The following is a 6,000-nucleotide window of genomic DNA, read 5'->3' as shown; positions in this document are numbered from 1 at the left end:
TGGGTTTTCTCTCTGGGTCAGTCGTTAAGATATGATTAATTCCAGGAGAAAAAGACGAGTCTGTCCCCAGTGGGGCGAAAAATTAGTTTACTGGTGATGACGACGGACGGTTTGATCCACCGGTTGTGTGTGTGTGTGTGTGTGTGTGTGTGTGTGTCTAAACCTGGAAGCCAGATGAGGTAAGAGTGTGCTATGGTGAGTTGATATCAGGACAGATGAGCTGGATGAGCAGAACTAAACTCATTAAGTCACAACTCTGCTCCTCTCCTTCTATCACATCAGTCTGTCATCTTTCCTTTAATTCCTTCTTTCTGCCAGCTGTCTTTACATCCAGGCTTTACTCCCAACATTCTCACTCATTAGATTTAGCGTTCATTCAGTCCCTCTCCTCACTCACTCTCTACCTGACAAACTAGACTTTGGAGACAAGTTTTATTTCTGTTTTTTTTGTTTCTACTCATGACATTCGATTGCTCGGTTGCTCTCCTCCTACCAGCCAGTCTCTGTGCTTTTGTCATTTTTCTCAATCTCACTACAATTAGATTGATGAGAAGGTAAAAACAAGGCCTGTAGGTGAGGCTGTCTCCCTCCCATTCTCTCATCCATCCCATCACTCTCTCTGCTTCGACTTTACACCTTCTGGATTGAGTGACAGCTAGGTAAATAAGGCTTGTGTCTTGTATGCAATGCAGAGGGATGCAGACTTTCTGTCTCTCCCTTTCTAATTTACCAAGCAGATTCTGTCTCTCACTTGATAATACCCATAATTTGTTTGTGTGTGTGTGTGTGTGTGTGTGTGTGTGTGTGTGTGTGTGTGTGTGTGTGTGTGTGTGGTGTGCATTTGTCTCTAAATTTCACTTGCCATTTACTGTCTCCAGCTTTTGTATCCATCATTTCTCCAGTTCAGAGTCCTCATTTCTTTTCTACCTTCCTTTGGCCATATGGGAACAGAAGAGCATGCTGGGATAGCAAGGCTAGAGTTTAACCCTCTCAAGACCTTTGGACCTGTCAGCTGAGTGTGTTGGCACCTGCTCTGTGGTCATGGTGGGCAGGAGAGAGACAGGTAGGTCTTGTTATGAGGGCATGCTCTCCATTCACTAGTGATATTTAAGTGCTTAAAGGGAAAAGCATGTGGGCGTTTCTTTCTTTCCCTGAATCCGGTCCTGGATTCAAACCTGTGACCTTCCATTCCCAAGCACACTGTTCTGTCTAGAAAGAGGCAATCTCACAGGCTCACCGGTTATGTACTTTACCTCTGTTGGGCCATTGCGATGCTCCATTAGCCTGCTGCAGTGGATACACAAATACATTAATTCAGATGAATGTCTTTTGTCCTCATCCCCTCTGCCGAGTCATGTTTGTTTTCTGCCCTCTGAGATGGAGTAATTCAGTATTCCAGCCGCTGTCGCCGGAAGTGTAATTACGGCTGTTAAATGTGTAAGCGCTTGACTCAATCCTTCTCCGAGTTGTCCCCCGGTCTGATATGAACTCATTACGCCGTGGAAGTCTTTCCCGTTTTTAAAGTTAATTAGATGTTCAGTTCGGAGCTTCAAAGGTGAATGGGCTGGATTCTTTAACCCCGCTACCTCATCAGCTCACAGCGACCAAGGAAGCTAGACGCTCACAAAGCAAAGTCAGCGGCTGAATGGGCTAAATCCCCCGACTAAATTAAATTTGTCCTTGCAACAGTGTCTGACAGACACACAAAGAGCGCACAGGAGGACGGATTATGTTCCTGCTCTCCTCTCCTCTCCTCTCCTCTCCTCCATTCTGTCTGCTCTCTCCTAATGGACTGTTTTGGAACCTGTGTGATTAAACCATCACACAAGAGCTGCAGAGGCATGTCATCACACGCACACACACACACACACACACACACACACAATTAAAAATGCTCTCATCATAACATTTTAGCAATTCATTGCAACAAATGGTAATCTCGGAATTAAAGGCACAGCTCTAAATCAAAGCGGGCAGACTTATAAACAGGCAGGGAGCACAAACAATAAACCGCTCATGGATGCTTACAGAGCAGCAAACACACAGATCCTCCTGATGATATAAAACTGATAATATACCTGATGCACTACCATCACATGTACAGCTGAGATCAATTTTAAAGAATGAAATAGAACCAGAGCAAATGTGCCGCTCTACTGGTGAATCTATTGTCAGATGGTATTCCCTATATGTTCAATACAGAGACTTCCCATTTTGAGGAATGCTCATAACAACTGAAAAGGCCGGCAGAGTTTTGATGGAAGAGCAGAAGTGAAGAAAGAAGTAAGGAGACGAGAGGAAATTCCACCAAAGGAGGGTCCTGCGAGATCAGAAAGACGTGGGTGACAGTGTTGATCCCTTGTGTTGTCATGGCGATATCACAGCCGGTGACAGGCGATGGTTGTCACTTTTTCTGGCTTTGGTGTTAATCTGTCTCAGAACAACGCAGTGCTCCATGACTGGCCTGAATCCTACAACTGAGTCATTATATCCACCTCTGTTTGCACTGTTAGCTACGCTGTCACTCCAGTGTGTGTGTGTGTGTGTGTGTGTGTGTGTGTCTCCTTATCTCACGCTCACCTGTCATTCAGTCTGACCTCCACTAAGACTCCGTGTTTCCTGGTGTGTTTTTTCTCTCTCTCCCCTTAATTCTCCCTTTGAGCTGATAAAAGATTCATGTCAGAGAGGTTCCTCCTATCAGAGTAATCTCTACCGGTTTGCATTACTTTGAAATTTACTGTCACTTCAAACAACATCTCCATTTTAACACCTGGCAAACGGTCGGTTCTTTCATCTGTGTAGCGGCTGATTCCTCCAGACCTGAGCAACATTCTGCAAACATGAGGTGATTTGACTGATTTAATTTTTGATTTAATTTTCTGTGCTCTTGAGTAACCTCCAACGTGTAAAGTGAGAGTGGAATGTAAATTGAGGAAAGCAGAGCCCAGGGTCTTCAGAAAGTTACCTGGACTTCTTCCAGAGTCCAGCTCCAAACCTTCCTAAGGGCCCCACTTCTGCTCCTGGACCAGTCTCCTATCTAACAGTCTCAGTCTCCCTCTCTCTATCCGTCTACCTCACTCTACCAGTCTCCCTCGCTCTACCAGTCTCCCTCTCTCTACCAGTCTCCCTCTCTCCACTAGTCTCCCTCTCTCTACCCGTCTACCTCACTCTACCAGTCCCCCTCTCTCTACCAGTCTCCCTCTCTCCACCAGTCTCCCTCTCTCTACCAGTCTCCCTCTCTCTACCCGTCTACCTCACTCTACCAGTCTCCCTCGCTCTACCAGTCTCTCCCTCTCTCTACCAGTCTCCCTCACTCTACCAGTCTCCCTCTCTCTACCAGTCTCTCCCTCTCTCTACCAGTCTCCCTCTCTTTACCAGTTTCCCTCTCTCTACCCGTCTACCTCACTCTACCAGTCTCCCTCTCTACCAGTCTCCCTCTCTCCACCAGTCTCCCTCTCTCCACCAGTCTCCCTCTCTACCAGTCTCCCTCTCTCCACCAGTCTCCCTCTCTACCAGTCTCCCTCTCTCCACCAGTCTCCCTCTCTCTACCAGTCTCCCTCTCTCCACCAGTCTCCCTCTCTACCAGTCTCCCTCTCTCTACCAGTCTCCCTCTCTCCCAGTCTCCCTCTCTCTACCAGTCTCCCTCTCTCTGCCAGTCTCCCTCTCTCTCCCTGTCTCCCTCTCTCTCCCTGTCTCCCTCTCTCCACCAGTCTCCCTCTCTCCACCAGTCTCCCTCTCTACCAGTCTCCCTCTCTCTACCAGTCTCCCTCTCTACCAGTCTCCCTCTCTCTGCCAGTCTCCCTCTCTCTCCCTGTCTCCCTCTCCCTGTCTCCCTCTCTCCACCAGTCTCCCTCTCTCCCTGTCTCCCTCTCTCCACCAGTCTCCCTCTCTCCGCCAGTCTCCCTCTCTCTGCCAGTCTCCCTCTCTCTCCCAGTCTCCCTCTCTCCCAGTCTCCCTCTCTCTACCAGTCTCCCTCTCTCTACCAGTCTCCCTCTCTCTGCCAGTCTCCCTCTCTCTCCCAGTCTCCCTCTCTCTCCCAGTCTCCCTCTCTCTCCCAGTCTCCCTCTCTCTCCCAGTCTCCCTCTCTCCCAGTCTCCCTCTCTCTACCAGTCTCCCTCTCTCTACCAGTCTCCCTCTCTCTCCCAGTCTCCCTCTCTCTCCCAGTCTCCCTCTCTCTGCCAGTCTCCCTCTCTCTCCCAGTCTCCCTCTCTCTCCCAGTCTCCCTCTCTCTCCCAGTCTCCCTCTCTCCCAGTCTCCCTCTCTCTACCAGTCTCCCTCTCTCCACCAGTCTCCCTCTCTCTGCCAGTCTCCCTCTCTCTGCCAGTCTCCCTCTCTCTGCCAGTCTCCCTCTCTCTCCCAGTCTCCCCCTCTCTCCCTGTCTCCCTCTCTCCACCAGTCTCCCTCTCTCTGCCAATCTCCCTCTCTCTGCCAGTCTCCCTCTCTCTCCCAGTCTCCCTCTCTCCCAGTCTCCCTCTCTCTACCAGTCTCCCTCTCTCTACCAGTCTCCCTCTCTCCACCAGTCTCCCTCTCTCTGCCAGTCTCCCTCTCTTTACCAGTCTCCCTCTCTCTCCCAGTCTCCCTCTCTCTCCCAGTCCCCCTCTCTCTGCCAGTCTCCCTCTCTCTCCCAGTCTCCCTCTCTCCCAGTCTCCCTCTCTCTACCAGTCTCCCTCTCTCTGCCAGTCTCCCTCTCTCTCCCTGTCTCCCTCTCCCAGTCTCCCTCTCTCCACCAGTCTCCCTCTCTACCAGTCTCCCTCTCTCCACCAGTCTCCCTCTCTTTACCAGTCTCCCTCTCTCTCCCAGTCTCCCTCTCTCTCCCAGTCCCCCTCTCTGTGCCAGCGCTGATGGCAGGCAGCAGGAGACAGCGTATTAGCGATCGCTCTCTGGACTAAAGCCTCAACCTACTGCCAGTGAAATAGTTCTGGGGAGCTGATGGCTCGGAGCAAAGAAAATCAAACACACCCTTGTATCTTTTTAATGAATCTGACCTTCCATCTTCCTGCTATCTCCTTATCAGACTGCCTCAGTCGATTTCTTCCTCCCTCTGTTTCCTTGTTAAAAAGTGTCACCTCACTCGTCTTCTTCCTCCCTTGCTTTCTCCATTCCTCTGTCTTTCATCCTATCAGAGCGCAGTGCTGATGTCACCACTTTCTCAGAGAGAAAGACTATTCATAAGATAGAGTTAGTAAAGAACCAGCTATATTACAAGATAAAGGGGACTTGTGGAGAGAAATAGAGCTTCTAAAGTAGGTAGATTTGTTCTGTAATTTAAAAGGAACAGAGTGATGGAGGCAGAGAAGAGAAACTGAATTGAATTGAATTAGCTGATTTATTAGAAGTGAACATGGTCCCCTCAGTCATCTGTCACATGCATGAGAGGTGTGTGTGTGGGTGTGGGTGTGTGTGTGTGTGTGTGTGAATGTTTTTGTGTGTCCACCGCTTTCCCAGAAAGAGACCGTCTAAGACAGTGTGTGTGTGTTTGTGAAAAATCTGCGGGCCACTGGGCTTTGTCCGCTCTGTGCCCTGCCAGTCTATATTGATCTGAGTCAACAGACATGAAAGGCAGGAAGAGCGAGGGAGTGTGGGAGACAGATGGAAGGAGGAAAGAAAGGAAAAGATGAAGGAAAGGAGGGTAATTCCCAGCCATGATTCAGTGTTTCATATTTGACCCGTGGTTCTGATCGATAGCTTCTCCTGAGAGAAACACACAGTCTGTCTGGCTGCTTACTACTGCTTCCTCCTGGGTACACTCTCACACACACACACACACACACACACACACACACACACACACACACACACACTTAAAAGTTAAGTTATACTTATCCTCTTCCAACCTTGACATTTCTCTCCAACCTCTCTTTCCTCCACTGATGTCTATCCCCCTCCTTCCTCCTTTTATCTATTAGCCCTCCTCCTCCTCTCCCTCTCCCAACCGCTCCATTTCTCCCCATCTCTCCCTTCCTTCCCCCTCTTTTTTCTCTCTCATTCACTTCCTCTTTC

Source organism: Centroberyx gerrardi, chromosome 16 (genome assembly GCF_048128805.1).
Source record: "Centroberyx gerrardi isolate f3 chromosome 16, fCenGer3.hap1.cur.20231027, whole genome shotgun sequence".
Lineage (NCBI taxonomy): Eukaryota > Metazoa > Chordata > Actinopteri > Beryciformes > Berycidae > Centroberyx > Centroberyx gerrardi.
This window is presented reverse-complemented; position numbering follows the sequence as displayed.